This window comes from Mytilus edulis, chromosome 12, assembly GCF_963676685.1.
Source record: "Mytilus edulis chromosome 12, xbMytEdul2.2, whole genome shotgun sequence".
Classification (NCBI taxonomy): domain Eukaryota; kingdom Metazoa; phylum Mollusca; class Bivalvia; order Mytilida; family Mytilidae; genus Mytilus; species Mytilus edulis.
Genome location: NC_092355.1, coordinates 67,699,058 through 67,712,920, shown reverse-complemented (window position 1 = coordinate 67,712,920; position 13,863 = coordinate 67,699,058). Strand labels below are relative to the sequence as shown.

The following is a 13,863-nucleotide window of genomic DNA, read 5'->3' as shown; positions in this document are numbered from 1 at the left end:
ATAAAAAGAACATTAAAAGTTAATACTACTATAATGTATTGCTATTCTTCATCCAAATGTTAAGGTGATGCTTAAATAATCATGGAGTAAAAACGCTCATCCTACTGCTAAATCAAGACTACCTGTATGTGAAACCTATAAATGTTGAACTGATTAAACCCTTCTTTAGCATCCAATTTGTTCATTCCTCAATAGAAATAGAAAGGATATGAGGGTATAATCCACCCATGACACAAAATCAGTACAAACACAGCAAAAAAACATAGAAATACAAAGCACTAATGTGTTGCTGTTCTTTAGAGCTGAATTCTTTGCAAAAATAATTTGGATGTACAGTGAAACCTGGCTAAACCGAATCCTGCATAAACCGAAACCTGTATAAACCAAACATGTTCTTAAGCACTGTCATATCAAAGTGTAAGTGTTGTGAACCTGATAAAACGGAACATCGGCCAAAACCGAACACAATCTTAAGTCCCGAAGAGGTTCGGTTTAAACAGGTTTCACTGTATTATCAAATCGGGCTTGGTCTAAAAATGAACACACTGGAAAGTAGTACATTTTCCAAATAAAATAGTTTCAATGCATTATTGATCAAAGTTTTCGTTGCTTACATGAATTTGAGATTCTGGACATTTTCACACACAAGCCGTGGTCAAGTTATATAAAGTATGGGGACAGGTGAGTTGTTGAAGATTGAAAGATCTTTCTGTCCAATGCAGTTTTAACTATGACATCAGTTTATGAGTATTAAATGACAAGTATAAAAAGTACAATATTCCTTGCGATAATTGTCTCATTTTGTACCATTTCATTCCTGCATGTGAGCAAGTCATTTTTATTTGATAATTAATTGTCAATATCAATTTTGTGTACCTAATCATGTTATTGGTACTGTTTTATGACACCATAAAAAAGTCACAGTTATCATCAATGTTAATATACAAGTTAGTTTTCAAGGTGTTATTGCTTTTTTTATGACTCATGTAAACAAACAATTTCAAGGTACAAAAGAAACATCTCTTTTTGTGGTAGACCTTAAAACTTTTGATAATTCTAAAGAATTCTTCAATAAATACCATTTTATCTCCAGGCCATTCAGTGTATTGGTTAATGAACCAATGAACGTTAGCCATTAAACAGAGCATACTAAATCAAGTAATTTATTCACTGAGTGCATTTGCACTTACTTTGAGTACTCACTCATGAATTAACTACAATTTAAGATGCCAGTAAATCTTTTTCTTTGATAGTTTAATTATAAACATGATCAATAAATGATAAATGTTAATTTCGCATCAATTTTTCATTTGGCGAACAGTTTCAATCTGGCCAATAAAAAAACTACTTCCAGTTAATCTCTTTTTGAAAAACATGATAAAAAATTCTTATCCTAATGTGTTAAATTGATTAATTGCTGTTTGCTAAATTTAGGCCCAGTGGCAAATATTTGATGCATATGTTGGACAATCCTAGATGACTTTCTGTTTGGTATATTGCAGGATTGATTGCCCTTTGCTTTAGGCCCAGTAGCAAATATGTGATGCATATGTTGGACAATCCTTGATGACTTTCTGTTTGGTATATTGCAGGATTGATTGTCCTTTGCTTAAGGCCCAGTGACAAATATGTGATGCATATGTTGGACAATCCTTGATGACTTTCTGTTTGGTATATTGCATAAAAGTCAACATCATGCTACTTCTTGTTGTTAAGTGGTTTGTGGAATATAGAAGTACTTTTTATACAGATATGTAATTAATGTACTAATGAGAACTTTGAGAAATAAAAACTAGAGAGCACATGTTGAAATGTTTCGAATACATTACTGACCATTGATTTTATGATTAACCATAAAGATAAAGGCTTTAATTACTACAAGTATCTCATAAACTTAACATTTTTTCAAAGATCCATGATAATAAGCTTAAGGTTAAGGTCGGATAAATCCTGTCAGACAGACATTTCTACTTTCAAAATTTTCTTATTATAAAATATTACTTATGATAATTGAAAAGCAGACCAATTAAAAACACAGAAACTTAACATTGTCCAATGATCCATGAAAATAAAAGTCAAGGTCAAATGCTACCTGCCAGACAGACATGTACATCTTGCAATTATTCCATCTACCAATAAAAACTGATCAGTTCCTTAGAATTCAAGTTTTTGAAAAAGAAACCGAAACACGAAATCTAAACATTGACCAATGAATCATGAAAATGAGGTCAAGATCATATGATCCTGGCTAGACCTACATGTACATCTTACAATCATTCTATCCACCAAATAAATTTGATGTATTGGTTATGGTACTCGAAAAATAGACCACTAAAACAAAACAAAAAATAACATTGAACAATTAATCTAAAAATTATGTCAAGGTCAGATGAAACCTGCCAGACTGAATGAACCCTGTCTGACCTACATTTAGACGGTGCAAGGAACCCATATACTACAGTAATTATATTGCTCATAATAAAGGAAATATTCACCTGACAAAAAACTTTTAATTTTGTTCTACAGCAGTAGCTCAACCTTGACAATAAGGTCAAGGACAATTGTCATATGAGACAGAAACTTCTTAACATAAGGTATCATACTTCTCAGATGTTTGCTGGAAGTATTAGTTTTACCTTCCTCAGTTCAATATATCTACTTATAAAGTCAGGTAAAATATTCCAAAGAAATTCAATTCAATCCATTTTATGATCTACCAATTAGTGTCCAAGCCAATTTAACTGCCATTTATACAGGTTAATTGTCTAGCCAGTAAATAATTAACTATGTTCGCCTGACAAACAGTCGTTCCAAGTCATTTCGACCGTATTGTACAGCCTTGATCAATGGCTAGAACGTGACATTGTTTTATGACATAATTAGTCTTTTTTTTACCTTTAAAAGACTGGTAGTGAATGTTTGTTTTTTACTTTGTAATTGAAACTGATTTTTAATCAATCTTACGATCGGTAACCGAATGTATTATAGGCTTTATAGTCAGTTCATCCCTTAGGGCTTATAGAAACAGGTTGAAATACAAGGTTTATAGCCAAGACACAGCTGGGGGTCAAAAGAAGTAGGATCACACAGGGTTAAGGTGGTACATTAAACTACAGGGAGATAACTCTGCATGTGAAAACAGCTGAACTTTTTAAAGGGGGTCTCATTGGGGGGTTCCGATCCCCGATCCCGCTTACTGTTTTGTCAGATTCCCATATCCCGCTTACACTATGTACATAAGCAATTCTCATTTTTTGTCATTTCCCGGGTTCCGCTAGACCTTATTTCCCGTTTTCACGACACCATAATTTGACTTTCCTGTGTCACGCTTACCAAAAATCGGCAATCCCGCGTCACGCTTAGACCCCAATGAGACCCACTTTAAACACCTTCTACTTTTAAGGAAATATTAAGCTTCTCCTGCAATGATCCAAATTAGTGTCAAACTGCTATATACATATATATATTTATAGATTATCTTTGATCATCTCAACGAGATTGATTTTCTGGTTTGAGCCAGGACGGCGAAACGAGAAAAGCAATCGAGTTGAGATAACCAATGATAATCTGTTTATCACTTTTTACCTATAAGGACATTGTAAAATTTTTTGTCAATTTCATTATAAATTCCACGTGCCTCCTTCAATAAGTTTCTAGCGATAATTTTCCATCTCAAGCGAGTAGCATGATATGAAAAATTATCACAAAAAAAGATCAAAGGAAAAATGCACAAAATAGCGATAAATACATATATCAAGTGAATATTTTCCATTAAAGTTTGTGGTTCAAGTTTTTTTTAATTTTTATATTTTTGTCAAAGGATCAAAGTAAATATTTTGTCAAAATATAATTTATTATGAAAAATTAGACAAGCCAAAATAATTTTAGTCAAGGTGTTGGTAACACCTTAAAATTGGTTAAAGATTTTAGGTTTTTTTTATCTGGCCAATTTACTATCAATTTTAAATAAAAATAGTTGTGATATAACTATTGAAACAATATAGCTTCTTAATGTCAGTGTTTTGGCACAATTTTCCTTTAATTTATAGTTCATATAATTATGTAATCAATACACATTTTTAAACGAAGTTCACTTTTTCTGCAACCCCTAATCCAGAAAGCAGTTGTGTCTGGTAAATCCTGTTAACATCATATTATATAGTATTTTAAAAAGGGGCATAACTCTAGAACAGCATGACTATGTGACTAATTGACAAAATTTAACATCTGTCTGCAAGTTTTGGCAAGAATAATGTGCATGAGTTTCATTAAATATGGATGAGGAAAACTTAAGTTAAATTGAGGGAACTAAAAATGTAAAGGACAGACAGGCAGACAGAAATACAGAAAGACAGAAGGATTGTCAAGGGTAACACTTCCTCCATTCAGCTAATATTAATTATGGCCCGGTCATAAAAATCAAAATTTTCAAATATAAAAGGCCGCTCCTAAACTTGAAGGTTGTATTGACACAGAAAGAGTATTATCCCAGCTTAGTATATATCTAGGAACTTGATTGGTTAACGCACATAGTTTTAAAACCCATAGACCCTGAGTGTTGCTAACCCATATCCCCGAAATTGGCTAACCATTATCCCGGGGAACTTCACGCAAGTTTTCCTTAGTTCCATGATTGCACCTTGTGAAATATTGAATTCTGTAGATTATCCATTATGTTTGTAATTAAATATTTAAATCATTAACGATTTTGTCCTATTATGCCAATCATTTACACTCATATCATTAAATGCATCACTTATATTCTGCCACATTTTCAAGGAATGGGACTACTGAACTAGCTATATGCAAATGACCAACGTTGACATCACACCATCTATGACGTAACTCTTACTGTGCATTGAGCGCCAAATTTGACTCAATCCAGTTTCTCTGTCTCCGTATTAAAAAACACCCTATATTTCACTACCTGTAGGGTTCTACCAAAGGTAGAACCCTACACCCCAGAAAAAATATGTAAAATTTCCAAATTTCAATAAAACTTTTTAGATAATGAAAAAAACGTTGTTTTCACGTTACATTTTGTACCTGAATTTCAATAAAACTCGCCCGATTCGGACTAAAACCGGGGATAAATTCGTTATCTACGTTTATATCTGTAGATAACTTATAATACTGTAGTTGAACTACTTACACCACCTGGTATATTTGATTTTATTTATTTATTTTTGTAATGCCACTTTGTGCACCATTTTTAGGCTATTTTGTGGCTAGTTTTTATTGATGGAGTAAACTGGAGTTCCCGGAAAAAACCACTGACTTTGATTGTAAAACTGACAATCCTAGTCTATAAAGATTGGAGTTGAGTGTACCTGCACCAGCGGGGTTTGAACTCACAACCTCAGTGTTAACTGGCGACTGTGATTTTCCCATGTAATATTTAGTACAGGTTATGATAATAAACAAGAACTGAAAATAATTGTGAATAAACCGATCAATTTATACGATGTCCGGTACTGAACATAGTTCACCTGTCACCTGAACAGGTAGATTTCAGCTGTCCAACTACTAATTAGCCTGGATTAAAATCAGAAAGTATTGAAGTAGGTGTTGTTTTGATAGTAATTAATCATTATGTCACATTTATGACCAGAAATGTGTTGATGTTTAAGGCAAAAGGTTGGGTCAAAAAGATCGTGAATTATGTAAAAATGACTGAAAAAGCCTTGAAAACTAAAAAGTATATGACCGTTTCATGCTTTGCCCATCCGGACATTATACAAATGACCGGAATATATGACTGTTTTGGAAGCCCTGAACTGAAGTGTTTATAATGTCTTAATTTTGATAAAACTTTACAATCAACTTCACTTGAGTGTTACACTTTTCACATTTTTAACAACTTTACAATTTACAATAGGGTAAACTGTTTATAATGTATCAGCATGAAGGCGTCAAAATTTCTTAATGCATTATCAGTACATAATTTTTTGGGAATGTTACCAGTAAATATACATGTGAATATTGTTTACATTGAAATCTGGTAACCCTTCATTGGAGGTAGGGGTAGTTAAGAAAATTAGTGTTAGTTTAAACTCTGAAAAGATCAGGGCATACAAACGTTGAAAATACGCCGCACAGCCGTATATTTTGACCCTTGAAAAAATTGTAGTGCATATGAACTTTCAATTAAAGGATAAGATTTTTTTCAAAACTTCATAGTAAAAGTGGTACAGTTTTAGCTGTAAAAGGAGTTCCTATGGGAATTGCATTGTCAATATTTACAGAAATGCAACCTACAGGTATCTTAAGTGGGGATACTAGAGGCTCTAAAGAGCTAATTTTGTCGCTCACTTTGGTCTATGTGCAAGCAAACAAAGGACACAAATTATAGACAAGAAGAATTCATGATAAAATTGTGTTTTGGTAATGATGATGTGTTTGTCAATCTTACTTTACTGAACATTCTTGCTGTTTTCAATTTTCTCTATCTATAATGAACTTGGCTCAGAAGTTAGTTTCAAAGGAAAACATTTTGTAAAAGTTAAAAGATCACTAAAAATTTAGAAAAATGGTTTTATAAAAATTGATTATAAAGGGCAATAACTGACAATTTTGGTCATGTTGACTTATTTGTAGATCTTTGCTGAACATTATTGCTGTTTACAGTTTATCTCTATCTATAATAATATTCAAGATAATAACTATAAACTGCAAAATTTCTTTAAAATTACTAATTCAGGGGCAGCAACCCAACAACGGGTTATCCGATTTGTCTGAAAATTGAAAGGCAGATAGATCTTGACCTAATAAACATTTTTTCCAATGTCAGATTTGCTCTAAATGCTTTGGTTTCAGAGTCTTAAGCCAAAATCTATATTTTACCCCTTTGTTCTATTTTTAGCCATGGCTGCCATCTTGGTTGGTTGGTCAGGTCACCAAACACATTTTTTAAACTAGATACCCTAGTGATGATTGTGGCCAAGTTTGGTTAAATCTGGCCAAGTACATTGTAGTTTCAGAGGAGAAGATTTTTGTAAAAGTTAACAACGACGGACGACGGATGACGGAAGACAAGTGATGAGAAAAGCTAATTACTAGCTAAAAAAGTAAAAATAAAAAACTCCAAGGAAAATTCAAAATGGAAAAGTCACTTATCTAATGACAAAATGAAAAGTCACTTAATTATAAACATGTATAAAATGCATATGACAAAATCAAAAACTCAAACACATCAAACAAATGCAAAGTTAACAACTGTCATATAAAACTTTTAAAAAAAAAACTGGCCTAAAAGCTTTTACAAATCACATTGGCAACTCTCCTTGATAACAACAACTGAATGTTAAAGGCCATGACAAGATGAAAATTTTAAATCTATCTACAAATAAGAATATTGACAGTAAATGTCAGCATAGACTAGCAAAAAATGAAATTTATAGGTACAAATTCAAATTATCTAAGATACTAATAACTATTTTCTATTTTGAGAAGCACATTAAGCACCCCGGCGAGAAGAAATTCATGACTTCATGAACTATCATGAATGGTTCGTGAATGTTCATGAATGGTACATGAAAATTCATAAATAATTCATAAATGAAGGTTCATGAATTAAATTCATGAACTGTTCATTAAAAGTATTTTATGAATGTTCATGAAGTTTTGATGAATCACTAGCTGCTCATAAAAATTCATGAAATGTTCATTAAAAGTATTTATGAATGTTCATGAAGTTTTGATGAATCACTAGCTGCTCATAAAAATTCATGAAATGTTCATTAAAAGTATTTATGAATGGTCATGAAGTTTTGATGAATCACTAGGTGTAACAGTTATAACTTACATCACACGAATAAATGAGTATCAAAGATACCATTTGGACCTTTCAGAGTAGAACATTTTAGCTAATTATTCGTGAAATATCATAAATGTATGGTGTTTTTATTTTTTTATTCCTGCAAAATAAAAAAATAAAATAAGATGAAATAGAAGTTGTAGCTGTATTTTAAGATAGATATTATATACAAAACTAAAATTTTAAAAGGAAAACGTATATTTTAATGAAAGTGAAATACATTTTCAAAACATTCTCAAACACCCATATTAAGGGGAAGTAACTCTTGTGATTTTAAATTTTTACAAACCGGCAAACCCCGCAAATCGGCTGTTTCCGTAGTCCAACGGTCGACCGATTTTGAGAAGTTCACTGAAATACCATAACAGGGACGAATCAACTTCGGGCCGATATTATATGGGACGAGATTGACACCTTGACTTAAACGCACTTGCAAATATGACGTCATATGATTACGCTGGATAACAAAAATGGAGAATCCAAACGCAGATGTTTTCAGATAAGTATTTGATTTAACATATAATGATTATGAAATACAATTTGTTGAGGCAATATAAAACATTTAGGATTTTAATCTGAGCAAAACATCAGAAAGTTTAGGCAGACAATAAATTAATGAAGAATGATAAATTGATATATTGTTGTCACATTCATAACAGACATATCGTAATCCGACATGTAAATGGTACATGGGTATATATGATAATCTGATATGTAGAAATTAAATTGTGTGAATAATATTCATCGTAAATTAACTTGGTGAAACGTTAATAATAATTTAAGTCGCCAGTTTCATCTTCAAGGGTTAAAGAGGGGGGGGTACTAAATTTGAGTTTAACTTAAACTTCCAATGCAATTTAAGATGCATAATGCTGTTTCTATTGAATGTATTGCTTCATACAATCATTACCTCTTGAACAATTGATTCTTTGTGGATATTTTTGTACTTTTAGGGGATTAAATATGAACTGCCAGCAATGATATGAAACAGATTTTATGCAGACTCCATTTTAATACCTTTATTCAGCAATTATTGTTGGAAATACAGAGACAGCAAGTTTTGAATTACAGAAAGGAAGAGAAGTTTATATATCACACATAATTTTTATATTAGTTAATCAGTTTGTGGATTTACCAGTGATAATTCCAGTGGAATCTACTGGAACAATTCATGAACAAGAAAGTTCATGAACATTTAAGTGTTCATGAACTTCAATGTTCATGAACAATTTATGAACAAAGTTCATGAACAATTCATGAACAAGAAAGGGTTCATGATCATTGTTGTTCATGAACATTTAAATGCTCATGAACCTTTCTTGTTCATGAATTGTTCATGAACATTAAAGTTCATGAACATTACTGTCGATTTTCAGTTCATGAATTGCTCATCAAATGTTCATGAAGATATGATGAACTGTTCATGAAATCTGTTCATGAACAGTTCATGAAATGTTCATGCATATTCATGAATTATTCATTATCATCTCACAGGGGCACTTCAATAAATCTTAAGAAACGGACTTAATTGCAGACTGAAAAACATCTTTTAACAAGATTTTTACCTTACAGCTACATTTTTGTAATTTCCTAATGCTTGTAGAGTAAAACTTTGATTCACATTCTTGCTTGCTTTGTTTGTATAAATGTTTAATCAAGCTTTGTAATTGAAGAATGACATCTTCAAACAATATATATAGACATATAACTATATATAGATATATTATATCTAAATTTAATTGGACGTTATCCCAATATAATTGTACAATATACAAACAAAGCAAGCACGCTAACCAAAGTCTTGCTCTACATGCATTAGAAAATTAGCTGTTAAATTTGAATCTGTAAATTTAAAGTCGTCTTGCTCATTGTATTAAATTATCCCTATATATACATCAATAAAAAAGATAATGTTAGTAATTATCTTGTCCATTGTATTGAAGTCCAATATATATAGTAATAAAAAGAATGTGTCCATAGTACATGGATGCATAATCACATTTTCATTTTCTATGTTCAGTGGACCGTGCAATTGGGGTAAAAGCTCTAAATATGGCATTAAAATTAGTAAAATCATATCAAAGGGAACATGTGTACTCAGTTTCAAGTTGATTCAGGACTTCAACTTCGTCAAAAACTACCCTGACCAAACCCTTTAACTTGAGAGAGCCGTGGTGTAGTGGTTATATTTAGTGCATCAGACTACTAACACAAAGGTTCCTGGTTCGATTCCCGTCTGGGATGAATATTTCATGGACTTAATTTTCAGCTCTCCCTTGACACCATTTGCGAGTATGGTCTTGAGGAAACGATGATAGTACGTCGGACAGGAACGATAAATGGCTGACTCGTGTTAAGAGAGAGCCATATCTCTTGCACGTTAAAGACAGTCTGACACCCTTGTAGATTTCGAAAAAGAGCAGGCTAATGCCGCTACAAGGCAGCACTCGCACTTGCAAAGTGGAAAGGGATTAATATAAGTTGCAAAGCTTGTTTCCCAATCCACTATAAATAAATATGTTTAAACTTAAACTAAGTGAGACAGACAGACGAATAGTCAGACGAACAGTCTGAAAAACATAATGCCCCTAGGTGGGCCATAAAAAATTTCTATAAGGTTATAGCATGGTATCACAAACTCATTGCTCTCACTCTAACAGCGTTACAACACAATACCTGAATAACCATATTAGAACATATAGTGTCTTGGTGATAACACACAAAACCCAGTGATGGTTTGAAACTAATACTTACTGAAGATATCAGCAAGCAAAAATTCTGTCAATAGCTGAAATGATACCCGAATCTAATCTATTACTACCAAAATCTAATCTGTTACTAACAAAATATAATCTGTTACTACGTATTTCATTGGTGATTGATTTATGGGGCATTTGCTCAAAAAGGCTATCTGAATTATAACGCTGCAACAGCACATGTACAATATCGCTGCAAGACTACCCAGTTAATGAAGTACTTCCCCGAAGGTCAACAAATTATAACTGATTAGATATGTACTGTATTCAAGGGATTGATTTTCCTGTACCTTTTATATTGTATCCTAAAAAACAATAAAAATTTTTGAACATTCCTGAATAATGATAAGCAAACTGACTTCTTGATAGTAGTTGGCTAAGACTTTAAAAGAGACTGCTGGAATGATGTTTAAATGGAACTCTTGAGTGGTCAGTTTTTATTGGTGGAGGGTGCTTGAGTGCCTGAAGAGTACCTGGTTGGTGAATAACCCTCTGTACAAACACTGACAATCCTAGTCAATTATGATTGGTGTCAAAAGCACATGTTATGTGCGAGAATAGAACGGGCAACCTCAGTGTTGACCTGCTAGTGATACAGTGGTTGCACTACTTAGACCACTCAGTCGCAGAGGTCTGAATTTGACCTCAACCCTCAACAAAACATTACTACAGTTTTGTGTCTTAAATTGCTTGATATCAAATAACGGACTATTAAAGGCAAAGAAAGCTTATACAAAATATTAAATGCATTCTTAATAGTTATCAAAGTTACCAGGTTTATAACTTAATATGCCAGATGCATGTTTCGTCTACACAAGACTCATCAGTGACGCTCAGATCAAAATAGTTATAAAGCCAAACAAGTACAAAGTTAAAGAGAATTGAGGACCCAAAATTCCAACAAAAAAGTTGTGCCAAATACAGACAGAGAGATATAATTAAATAGCAAATGTGCACATAAATATATATAAGTTTTTAAAACTCTTGTGCATACTCTGGTCCCATGAGGGGGCATTGTAATTTTTTTATAAACAGAAATTTAGTATTGATCTAGTTCCTCAGACAATCTAATTGTTAAAAGCAGACCACAGTGTAACATATGTCTTCATTCTTTTAATAGTTGTAAAACTTTTTTGCATACCCACGAGGGGTCAATGTCATCATTATTATAAACAGAAATCTTGTTTTAATTTAGTCCCTGCATTCTGTAGGTGGTATTATGTAAGGGTTCTCAACATGTTTTGTACATATATAAGCACTATAAAATGTGCAATTCACTGCACTTGAGATGATATTTGGTGCATTAAAACGATTTTACAACACTTGAACAAATAATCCTCCACTCTTGGTTTTAGAGATTTATTACATCATCCCATTGTTATATAGCAATTACATATTAAACATTTCACAAAGTTCAAATCGAAATTTAAAACTCAATAATCATGATAATAAAACATAGCCGACTTTTGAAACGTCAAACATTTTCATACCATTTTTTATTCATATTATGATATCAACGTTTCATAGATGGATCGAGATATCCTAGCACCAATTAGTGAAGAATTTACAGAAACTCTAACAATAATGGAACATTTAAGAGCGGCTTCACAAAAAAACTTCCAATTAAGATTGATCGTAAGTATTCTGAATTGCTTATGACTTACCATCAATCTTAATCATAAGTTTTCTTTGTAAAGAATTTAAGATTTAGAAGAATTTCAAAACATGGTGAAAAAAACTGACCCAACCATCCCAATTTTAAGTCATGATCCTCATCTTGAGTCTTTTGTTTCTGCATGTCTGGTAATTCCAGAAATATCTAGATAACTTTTGGTTAGAATGATAGCAAATTACAGAGTTATCTACCCTTTTACATGAAACTTTCAGAATGGAAAATTCATCAAACTAGTTACTACAATCATGCTTAACATAATCAAGCTTTAGATAGGTTAGATTAAATATCAAATTAGTTAGTACTGAATCATAGGTTTTAACCATTGCTTATGTTGCTTAGTATATATACATGTATATAATTATTATACTGGTATATCAACTTAAATTTAACAAAAAATTTAATCTTTCACAGATCTTCGTAATAATAATACAATTCTTTGACACTGGGCAAATCTTTAACATTATTTTCAATTATTTTGGGATCATATTCCATTTTAAATACTTCTAATTATCCTATACTATTATTAGTCCATAGATAAACAGGTAGCTGGGTAAACGTATATCCACGTCCATTCAAATACAAAAATAGTCTCAATAAGTTGCAAATCAATTTCGTGTGTAATAAATCATGACTGAATTCTTTTTTATTAAACTACTAGTATACACCCTGGTAATAAAGTGCATCATGGTATAACCTTTTTGAACCTTAAACCGAATTTAGATATTTTACTCATGTGAATTTTCAAGTTCAAATTTCAATAATTTTGAAATGAAAATGAAAACTAATAATGATCTGTAATATATATATAAGGTTTATCTTTTAGTTTAGAGGTTCCAAATTGTTTATGACCTTGGTAATTGGTATACCAACTGTCTTAGACCATTGTTTGGTAGCTAAGGTCATTAAAAAATACTTTTTCATCATAAACTTGTGTTATACTGGCCACATACATTTGTTCCTCGTAACAGAATTTACATTGTAGGTAAATTGGAAATTTTATTATTTAACATATAAAATGTAAGCCATTAGGATTGCATTATAAGTTGCCATGGTTACACACATTGTGTGTTAAAGCCATTTTAAGGACTATTGTGTTAAGTATTGTATTCATTTCGAGAAACGTATCAGTGGTGCTTTGATATCAGAATACAAATAATATAATTCTCCATGTAGCAATAAACAATGTTATCGCTATTTTGTGCTTTTTTCCTTTGATCTATTCTTGTGATAATTTTCATATCATTCTACTCGCTTGAGATGGAAAACCATGGCTAGAAACTAAGGAGCCACGTGGCGTTGCTAATGAAATTGATATGAAATTGACAACATCGTCATAGGTAAAATAGCGATAAACAGATTATCATTGGTCATCTCAACTTGATTGCTTTTCTCGCTTTCGCCATGACCGGCTCAAGCGAGAAAAATCAATCTCGTTAAGATAACCAATGATAATCTATAAATCTCTAAACTTGTGCACTTCAATTTGAATTTGAGCTTTGTCCTTACTATTTTCCTTTTTAAAGGATTGATGATCCTCTCTGACCAGCCTGGCATAGATATGTCTGCCTCCAAGATTGACAAATGTTAGGTGCATCTATATGTATTCAAATACACAA

At 32.0% G+C, this 13,863-nt stretch overlaps 1 protein-coding gene across 13 annotated transcripts in view; it reads right to left on the bottom strand.

Annotated features, from left to right (window-relative positions):
- The window catches only part of LOC139498970 (dual specificity tyrosine-phosphorylation-regulated kinase 4-like), a 106,068-nt gene that overhangs the window by 70,368 nt on the left and 21,837 nt on the right, over positions 1-13,863 (bottom strand). The gene's annotated exons all lie outside the window — the stretch shown is intronic.